This window comes from Leptodactylus fuscus, chromosome 7 (assembly GCF_031893055.1).
Source record: "Leptodactylus fuscus isolate aLepFus1 chromosome 7, aLepFus1.hap2, whole genome shotgun sequence".
Taxonomy (NCBI): Eukaryota; Metazoa; Chordata; class Amphibia; order Anura; family Leptodactylidae; genus Leptodactylus; species Leptodactylus fuscus.
In genome coordinates this window covers 120,397,616-120,408,765 of record NC_134271.1, presented here as the reverse complement: position 1 = coordinate 120,408,765, position 11,150 = coordinate 120,397,616, and the positions used below count along the sequence as shown (strand labels likewise).

General features: G+C 41.8%; 1 protein-coding gene across 2 annotated transcripts in view; it reads left to right on the top strand.

The window, feature by feature from the left end:
- Positions 1-367: 367 nt before the first annotated feature.
- FMN1 (formin 1) overlaps positions 368-11,150 on the top strand; it is a 184,225-nt gene continuing 173,442 nt past the window's right edge. For both annotated transcript variants that reach the window (XR_012717260.1, XM_075282961.1), the window contains exon 1: positions 368-731. The gene's annotated coding sequence lies outside the window, so the exon portion shown is untranslated. The remainder of the gene's footprint in view (positions 732-11,150) is intronic.

Below are 11,150 nucleotides of genomic sequence, written 5' to 3'. Positions count from 1 at the left end.
CTGAAGTCAATGGGAGTTTTATTTTACACGTGTATTTTGCAAAAATACATGCGCGTTTACTCCGTGTGAAGGCTCGCTTACAAACCCAAATCAGATGTAAGGAACACCTGTAGAAATTTCTGCAACATATCTGGCAGGTGTGAACTACCTTGACTAGTCCAAACGCTTCCTTCCAGTTCCTTGAAATTGTTACATATGTAATAGCCTAACATTGTTTAAAGTTGGTCCCAATAATTGAAATTGTCAATACCAGCTGTAAAATGTGGTTGGTCATGAAGAGGTTAAAAGCTTCTTGGTTTAGACCCGCCTCTTGGAGCAGTGATTGGTTGTTATATTCTAGCAGGCTCTGGGCTGCAGGCTGGAGAAGAGGTCACATACAGACACATACATACATACAAGCAAGCAGAGAGAGCAGCTCATGTGCAGCATAGCGCAGATGGGGATGAGGGCAGCTCATGTAATAAACTGAAGTAGAGGGATTTCCGGGACTTATTAAATATATATTTGCAGTTAGCATTATAAATTGGACTATGCTGCAGGTATCATTAGAAATGGCTGTAGGTTTGCACCACGAGACAAGTGCTAAATGGAGTTGAGGAGATGTAGGGCAGGAGGTGATGAAGATGACATTAAGTGGAGAAAAACAGATTGAATGGACAGGCTGGAAGTAATAGGAAGGTAAAGTGCAAGCCACTGGAGACACTGGAGGGAACAGCCGCCCATCCAGCATGGTGAGCAGCAGCATCTCAGCACCCTGTAATGTACACAATTGACATCTGGATCAATACTCTATATAGCCTATAATGAATGCCTAGGCATCTGCTGCTTGATCTATAATAATATGTATCGCTTGTAGTTTTTATAGTACATAGTATTTGATAAATATTGTTACTTTTGGATTTGCTACAATGTTATTTATGCACATTTGCAAGTACCTGATTTCTATATGTCTGGGTTGATTTGCATTGGTAGATTACTTTGCAAGATCTCAGTCAGCAACCTGCAGTGGGTCTTGTTTATCTCAGGTTTTTGCTATGCAGTAGAATCTGACTCCTTGCTTGTGTTGACATCACAAGTACAATACTGTTTTGGGGGGCTCCTTCATGACAAGCCAGTCTTATTCAGTGCCTTGTCATATATACTAGCTGATTATACTACAATGTACTGCAGACTTCAATGGTATATCGTATGTTTATATAGCTAGCATCTCAGGGTTATGTGCATTTTGGGAGAGGCGTAAACTTTTGCAATGGATGTTTGTGTGACAGCGTTTTATAGGTTACATTGTAGCGATTACTTGTAATATATCATCACATTACATAGAAGTCAAAGAAAACTGGCATTGCAAGGGTTAATTGCTTCCATTGAGCTTTATGGGGTTGTTGTACCTTGCCTCTTGAGTTACGCAACATTTACTTGATGGGTACCAAACTAGTTGCCTGTAACCCCTATGTCTGTGTGTGAACACGATCCTTTCCATTGCAGCTTTTGTTGCTTTTTATTTTTGGCATTATTATTTTTTAGATTTTGCGCTATAACTATTTGATCTAGGTTTGAATTATAGTAGAGTAGCTGGCATTAATGTCGTTTCTCTTTGGGTGCCCCCTCCTACGCATTTTTCTGCTTCATTATCCATGTCTATCCAGCCTTCTCTCTCTCTCTAGTTCCTTTGAAAGGATGAATAAGATTAACCTTTCAGCCCTCAAAGCCCCATGTTAACTGGTGTCTTGGTACCTCTGTGGGACAGAGCTTTATGGAGAAAAGTACAGAGTTTTCAGACTGTTGTTGTTTTTAAAAAATGTCGGGTCCTTTCCCGCACACCTGCTGGTACAAGCAGTAGTAGAGCTCATTCTGAGTTGATTCTGAATTATAGTTTATCTTTCCTACTATTTTTGCTTGTACAGTCATTTCTACTGCAAAACATGCATAAAAGACTCTAAGTGCTGATATGCTCAAAGGGTACCATTGTGAAAAAAATCTATTTTCTAATGTTGTGTTCATTTTTAGAACTATTGGCTTAAGGCTACAGTCATATGGTAACACACAGGCCTGGTTTACATCTGCGTTTCGTATTCCGTTTGGGGAGTCCGCACGGAGACCCCCTGAATGGAATACTGAACGTATTGACAAGCGGTGAGCTTATGAAAGCACACGGGGTCTGTGTGGTTTCCGCGCGGTGTCTGCACGAATCATGTGGAGAGGAAAGTAGTGCATGAAGTACTTTTCTCTCCACTTGTTCCGTGCGGATACCATACAGAAAACACACGGACCCCATTATAGTCTAACCGCTTTTTAATGCGTTTGGTATTCCGTTCTGGGGGGTCCCCAATCAGACTCCCCGAACTGAATACTGAAATGCAGATGTGAACCAGTCCTAAGTTTTATTCAGTAGAATCTTAGGAGATCCAAGTTTTGAAAACCATATTGGGGCTCAACAATTAGGTGAAAAGTGCTTTGCAGGAGTTAAATACCCTAACTGAAGGAAATGTGATAATATAAGCAATAACTAATATTTTCAACAACCTTTATACAAATCAATTGTACAAAGGAAAATGTTACTTTCTCCTGTTATCAGGCTGCCCCCTCCTTTCTTTCCTGCTGAACTGACTTTCACTCTGAAATCTTATATCAAAGTTATATTGGTTGTGAAATGGACTGAGTCAGATCACACATGTCTGTATGGAGACAGGAGCTGAGTGAGACAGACTTGGGCTTATGCAGCAACTGAATGCGAACTTCATATCTGTACATGTTCGTACTTCTCTATATATGTCCTGCATAATCCTAGAGTGAGAGAAATTTCGGAAGTATATTGTTTTCTATTTCCTATGAACAGTGTTTGGCAGCTAGTTCTCATCCAGCAGCTCAAGGAAAACTGTAAACTACAAATGGTGCAGAAGGGAAAACTGCTAAATAGTCGACAATGTCATATAATGAGTAAAAATAGTGTCACACCTCAGCTTATCCTGAATAGTCATCAGAAATACAGGTACACTGTAAAGGGGTTGGCCCAGGTTTTAATTTCCCATCCACAGGAAATAGCATGCGGATCATTGGGGGTCTGACAGTCGCAGACCCCCAAATACAGTGGTAAGCTGAGTGTGCCCTGCTGCTCCAATCATTCTCCATGGCACTGCTGGAGGTAGCACTATACTTGTGTATACAGTGTAAGGAGCAGCAGTGCACTTACACAGGTCGCTGCTGAATTTAAATACAGTGATTTACATTGCATGTCGTCTGTTACGTAGCAGCTGTATTCACCTCTATAGGATAAAGCTGTAATTATATTGTACTTTTTTTTTTTTTTTTTTTGTGCAAACTAAGCTAGAATTCTAGAGCATTTATTCAGCTTAGTAAATTTCCCCGACGTGTTTTTAATGGGGCTTTGTCATTGGGAAAAGTCATTTTTAATAAAACACATCCTTGCATAGCCTTTAGAAAGCCTATTCCACACCTACCTTTTGTATGTAAATTGCCTCAGTGGTTTTTGAATGAGCCTGTTTTTATTCAAATGGTAATTAGCCTCTCGCTGCACCCCGGAAGTCTCATCATGCACCCTCTGCCTATTCTTTCCTATGTATGTATACAGCACAGGCTGCTCTGCTGCTGCTGAGGGCTTCCTGTATCCCAGAGGAGTGCTGCTAGGAACTTCCTGTGCTGGCTGGTAGTTAAACCCACTTACAGTTCCTAGGTTCAATCTTTGCATATACATACTACATGTTTTATTTCTCCTTTTCTGTATTCATAATTCTGCTAGTTAATATTGGAAACTTGTTGTGGACTCATTATTGCACCTTAGCTTTAAAAAGGCTATTCTACTCTGCTACACAAGCATACTGTGCTCGTATGCTCAGTTACCCAGGCACACAGTATGTTTCTGTAGCAGACCACCACAAAATGGCTGCTCAGATATGCACAGTCAGCTCTGCCGAACCTGAAGTGGCAGAGCTGATTGTGCATGCCCAAGATTTTAGATACAGTGCGGTGTCGGAGGCCTGTACAAGTTCTGGAGAAGAGGAGGAGGGAGATGGAGCACAAGCACGAAAGGGGTGGTGGACATGTATGACACGGGGGGGGGGGGGGGAGGGGGGTGCTCGGAGCACTGGGGGAATGCCCCTGGTTGTCCTTATTCACATACCAGAAGAAACCCAATTTTGAAGAAACTGCAGCGAGAATGAAAGAAGAAAAGGTAGGAGCCTTTTTTAACAGCTATTCCAAAGTATCTTTAGTTGAAAATGAGTTTTTCAAATGATAGACTCCCTTTAACCTAGGCTTAGTTGAGTTCAGTTCTAAGGCCTTTTTAAGAATTGGACATTGACTATGGTGTTGCTACCTCTACTAAGTGACACTACAGAGGTTGCTTTATTCTAGGATTGCATCACTTTACCTAGCAAAAAAAATCTTGACAACTACATGAAATGACAGACTAGGGGGCATGCTGTAATAAAAAGCACTGCCATGTACTGTACATATTCATTGTGTACAATCTCTGCTAATGACTGTGGAGCAGACGGGGCAGTTACAGCAGCAGAAATAAGTTTGACAGGATGGAAATCAATTCCAATTACATTCCTTGTCTTAATTGCTTTGCCCTTTTTCTTAAGTGAACCAACAATTTGTAAATCAGTAAATACAGCAAATATACAAACTGTTTTACCCCGGGCCAAACATGGCTGTGTGAAATGGCCCTAGGTTGATCGCAAGTTCCACTAGTGGAATGCCAATTGATTCTCTGTAATTCTAAGCTGAAGTCTCTTACCTGCAGTGCTACCATAGGAGAAAGAATCATTACACAGTTCTCACTGAAATCCATGGACTGTTTATTTAATGCACGGATGTGCTTGTTCTTTTAGGGTGAGACAATTTAATTTTTTTAATTTTTTTTTTTTTTTTTTTTTTTTAAATCTACTCTTTCTTTGGACTCCAAATGTGCCACCCACCTCCCATTTCGAAAATCCATACTATAGAATTCTAAGTTTAATGTCACCCTCCAGCTGCTCCAGTTTAATGTTTTCCTGTGGCAGCTGGAGGGGACATTAAACTGGGATCAGTCGGAGGGTGTACCAGGAGAGGGACTTTATACTGTGGGGGCAATTGGAAGAGAACATTATAAAGTGGGGGCATATACTATTAGGGTAACTGTAGGAGCACTATATTGTGTGGAGGAACAAAGAGGAATGGATGGGAATGGGCAGGAAGATGGGCGGTATGATATATTGTATATTGCATTACATTTATATTGCAATGCTGTATAATAATCCATAGCTTTCACATAAAGATTAAATAAAGAAGGCATTTGATGTGGCGACACGAAGCCTCTTTATCCCTTACACCTCTTACTGACTCATTCTCATTATGCAGCTTCAAATCACTTAGTAAATGAACTTGTCTTCTGTTTTTAGCACTTGTGAATCATCCACTCTTTGCACCTGCAGAGGATGTGATGGGGAAGTAATTATTGTTTTCATCGTAAAATATTCTTAAGGTTTAATAAATGCAATAACTATCATTTTTCTTGGTTGAACCTAACCTTATATTACCTGCTGGTCCAGATACAAAGGTAGTGTTGGGTCAGCAGCAGGGAATGTCAGAAATGCTTGTAAATTGTTCAGTTACTTACTCGTATGAAGTAAGGGCAGAAAGTAAAAGCTTACTTCAGGTCTTGTGTGTACTGTCAGTGTGGTAGCCAATTTGCACACTGACCCATTCATTTCGATAGCCCCATACACAACTGTGTATCATCACTGGCCCATGTATAGGACCATGGAGCCCTGGTCTAAGCTCAATGAGGGCAGTGAATGAGGCCATGGAAAGACAAGCAGCACATGGATGTCATCCATGTGATATTTGTGCTGCTTCATCACTGCCCAGCCTTTGTGCGCTATTTTTGGTGGGTATTTTTTTTTCCTTTGATCCAAGGGCTTGTGCCTATGGCAATGTCTTTATATAGCAATATGTAACCCTGCCACAATGACAGAAACTCTTTCTATTGGATTGATGGATCCCCTGTGGCATAAGTTCCCTCTACAATCTTGCTTTGTTTCAAGCTAAAGTAGATCAGATGTGCAATATGCAGTTTGCTTGCTTACTACATGGCGTCAGTGTGTGAGTTACTGTTCAGGATTGTTGGTCCATGGGTTGGATGCCATGTGTGTGGTATTTGTATTACTAAGTAGTCCTACAAGATTTCTCTGTTTAGTTGTTGGCTAGGTGCCTGATCTGGTCATAGAACAGTTGTCCTGAACAACTGTAGATGGTCATTTCTGGCTACATAATGGTCTGAAAAAATTATTATATAAATAAACCGGATGAACTGAATTTAGACAAATTCTAGCGAATCCCATCCACATATTGCAGAAAACTACGTGCAGTGGACATGTTGCGATTACCCAAACCGTTATGTTTTTGGAACTCACAGCATGTTAATTACACCTACGGAAACGATGGGCATTTCCTTATAGGTATAATAGAAGCAGAAAGTCTGCAAAGGAAACATCTGCAGACTTTCTGGGAAAAGCGCTGCACAAAAAAAAAAAAAACGTGATTCATTACCGCCGCGGTTTTTCCTGCAGTTTTTTTTTTTCTTTGCTGCAGATGCTTCATGGGGTCTTAGCCTTAATAAATAACCTTACTCTTGTGTATGGACATCTGTACACCGGAAAGATAAAAGCTTGTGATGATAGCCAATGACTGATTATATTAATGGAAGAGTGTCCAGATGACGTCTAGATGGACCTTTTCGATGACGTGTTTGACAACACAGATTTGGGAATGGGCCCAAGACTGTTCGATACACAGTGGGGAACCAGCACTGACTGAACTGGCTTTACTCTCCTGTCAATTGGTTACAATAATTATTGCTGTGTTGTTTCCGTGCCTCTGAAATACGTTTCGGTGCAGTGTTTGTCAGCTATGCTGATGGATTTAGTTCTTTCTGTATCGCAACGTATGAAAAGGTCAAGTGGGTAATGAATGCAGATGTAGCTGAAGTGTTCTGCGACTGCAGGCTTTTCTATATTGTTATTAAAAGCTGAGTAATTCTACATGAGACATTGTCTTTCATGGCAAGATGGTACAAGTTTGTACTGAAAACCCTTCAGTTTAGATAACTATTTCACTCTTGTTCATGTCTGAGGAATAAATAAGATTTTCCGGCGTTCGGCATAGGATGGGGATTAGCTTGCTTCAGATAATAACAGTACTGACAGTCTACGAGAGACGTGAACTGCTGACCTTGCCAGGTTGAAGAATAGTAGCAGACTTGTTGTGGTGTGTGGTTTTTTTAATTTTTTTTAACACATTGTATCAAATGAGCTGAAGATGATGTATACCAGACACAGCGCCTCTCTTCTTCATGGGCTGTATGTGGCATTGCAGCTAACTCCATACTTTCCAACTCTGCTACAACATCCAACAGACTCCCAACCTCCCCAAGTCCAAGAAGACTGGGCAAATCTCATAGACCCAGTGGTGTGTTTAAAGCATCTGCTAGGCCAGGGGTAGGGAACGTATGGCTCTCCAGCTGTTGCAAAACTACAACTCCCAGCATGCATACTGGCTCTGCTGTTCTTGGAACTCCCATGGAAGTGAATGGAGCATGTTGGGAGTTGTAGTTTCACAGCAGCTGGAGAGCCAAAGGTTCCCTACCCCTGCGCTAGGCCCTTCTCAATTCACATGTGTCATGGGAGTATTATGCTAGTCACATGTCAAAAAGCTGTGGCTAGCATGTTATTGCGCCCATGGCCTCATAAATGGCATGTGGGTCCTTTTTACATGATCGTGCCCAATGACCTAAATCCACTGTTCACCTGAACACCAAAAAAAAATCTATGGGTAATATTGTAGAAAGGTGAAGGGCAACCTCTTTATTGGGCAAGTTTAGGTGGGTGATGCCAAGGTTTTGTGCCATGGAGGAAAAGGGTTATTTCATTGTGCCCCATGGTATGACCAGACACTGGTAATGGTGTGATACTTGTGTCAAGGACTTCTTTATATAACAGAGAGTCTTTGCATCTTTCTGCGAGATTACAGTGCCATTACAGCTTGGCATGAACTTTGCCCATAGTCTTATGCAAAATCTTTATTTTGTCTTCAGCTCTATTTCAGACTTATACATCTGCATGGTAACAGACTACAAACATACTTTGTGTAGCCTGATCCTGCGGTGACACACTCTTGTTTGTCGTTCTCAAAAATATACATCTGATAGGTTGGCAAAAAGAGAAGGACAGATGGATGGCAATATGATTCTAGGATCAGAATCTGTTACCACAGAGACACGTTGGTCTCTATAGGAATTTTATTAAAGGGGTTCTCTCATCTCAGACACTTATGCAGGATCGTAACTTGAGGGTGTGCAGAGGGTGTAGTCACACCGGGGCCTATAAGCACTGGCATCAGTATTGAGATTGCAGCTTCCATCTGGCCCATAAACCAAGGAGACCCACAGATTACCCTAACCACACTAAGGTGGATTAAACTCCTTAGTACCCGTAACCAGCACTATCAAGAATTCACTGAAGGGATGTGGTAGCAGGCCCCGGACATAAGATTGCACGGGGGCCCACAAGACTTTAGTTACGCCACTGCATGCATTGCATATCTCCATATATACCTCATATGTCTACCAGATGTAGATCCTGCCCCTGGGACCCACAAGATTAGGTGTCAAGGGTCCAGTGACTGCAGTCAGTATTGATTGGATAATGTAGAGACACAAACACATCCGGTAAGTGGTCAGTTTGTATATACATTTCTAGGAGGAATAACAGAGGGACAGAACACCAGACTTATAAAAGATGCCTCAGAATTATTTAATGACTAATACAAGTATTTGCAAAAATAGACATGTCAGAGGAGGTGACAGATATATATATATTTTTTTTAATAGCTCATCTGCCATCCCGTTGATTTTCATCGGCTCTCGCCATTACAGATGATGATGTATTTTATGTCTTAGCAGCTTGTCTAGTGAAAGCTCCTCTTGTCCTCTTTGTCTCTTTATTTAGACGAGTGGTGGAGAAGTCATGGGTTCAGTCTTTTCCTGTAAGTGTCTGGGTCCAGGGGTCCTGTTTAGTTATTTTCATAGGCACATGGATGACATGCTGATTATTTCAGGCAGAGTCTTCATTAGTTGCCGCTGTCCTGTCAGTCTATTCACACTCCTTGTGCACAGCGGCTGAATGAGTTCCCTTTAATTTTATGTGAGTGTGGGGAAGGGGTTGGAGGGTAACGGTCTGAGCCTTCATTGTGACAGATGGCGTGAAGAGATATGACTGACAGACGGATGTGGCTGATATCAGATTATTGTCTGGATAGTTTTGTAACATTTAGTAAATCTGTTACTCATCCTTGAAGTAATTATGGTTTCTGTCAGCCGTCCTCAAGGCTTATTTAATCTGGTTTTTGTTGAAACTTTTTCTAAATTAAGTTATCTTTACAGATGGAGTGGTGTGTGTTGTGGATTATTCTAGACTGTAGGCAAAACGATTATTAAACATAGAAGAGGTCTTTGTGAACACTTTGCATTTGTAAGCCAATGGCTGGTCAGGTAATGGAGGGGGTGTACATCTCACCCAGACTATTCAGGTGGGTGAGATGAGAAAACTCCAGGAATGTTTGTTCTCAGCAGACAATTTTAGTCTGCTGAGAATTTTGGTAAATGCTCAGTACTGGGCTGGATTTTTAGGAATGACAGGTAGGATTGGTAGTGGGACCTGTCATTCCAACCCCCTCCAGTCCACACTTTGAGGATGTTCCTTCAGCGACTCAGCTGCAGAGAGTCTCCTCGTCAAGGAGGCTTAAGAAGTTGCTCCAGCAGCAACACTTTGGCAGAGTTTGGCTGGAGAGCTGACAGAGAGGTCATATTTTTGGAGCTGTGCCCTGATTCAACTGGCTTTTGATTTCTGTTATCCTAGGTGAGGCAACCTGTTCTATGTTTAGTTAAAGCCTAGCTGGGCAGGTATTTATTTTTGTATTGTTTACTTTTGTTGCTGCACTATCTTTTGTGAGTGGAAATAAAACTCTACTTTTGTTTTGGACCAAACAAACTGGACTTGTCTATGCCACCCCACCTAGAAACCCCAGACACATTATAAATCTGTATATAACCTCTCTATCATTGTGTATCATTGAGTTTCTAAGTACAGTGGCGTAACTAGGAACAGCGGGGCCCCGTGGCAAACCGAAGACCCCAACACCCTGCGCGCATTCCTGAACTCTCTATTATGCCCCATAGTTGCCTCTGTATACAGTATTATGCTCCATGGTGGCCCCTGCACTCAGTTTTATGCCCCACTGTGGACACCCATGAACAATTATTATACTTTGGAGTCTTTTCAGACCCCAGAGTATAATAATCGGAGACCAAAGGGGGCATCAACATAAAAAACAATGTTACTTACCTATCCCTGGCTCTGCTGCAGTCCTCGGTGGTGTCGGCCATATTCAATGACGTCTGGGAAGTCACATGACCCAGGATGCTGGCCCTGGTCATGTGACGACAGGGAGCGTCACAGAAGTAGGCCCAAAGCCTGTCTGGAGAAGTAAGTAACACGGTTTTTTATGTTACCTTACCTTCCCCTGGACCTACGATCATTATACTTGGGGGTCTGAAAAGACCCCCGAGTATAATAATGATGACTGTGGGGCCCATGGCGTCACTTGCCTATCCCGGTCACTACCAGGATCAGTAAGTAAATGGGGCCCGTTACCGGCTGGATTAACTTCAGCCGGTAACAGCCTATTAAGAAAAGAAAAAAAAAAAACAGCCGTTGCGGCTGCCACTGGGCCCCTAGTGTCCTGGGCCCGGTGGCAGCCACTACCCCGGTAGTTACGCCACTGTCTGAGTATATTATGTTTGCTTTATGTATTGCAAAAAATTTGCTCCAGCATTATTTCACAGGAAATGCATTAATATTTAGTAAAGCAGACACGTCAGGAGTGGTCCCAGATCCTTCACTTTGTGGAAATGCAACATTTATGGCTGCTGTGAAATGCAAGTATCAAAAAATGTTGCAATTTACAATCCTAGCAAAATGAATGAGATTTAATTTAATCTTAACAAAACACTACAAGAAAAAATGCTGTGGAAAATGCACTGGTGCAGAATGTTAATTTTGGCAGTACAAAAATGCAATGAAAATTCAAGT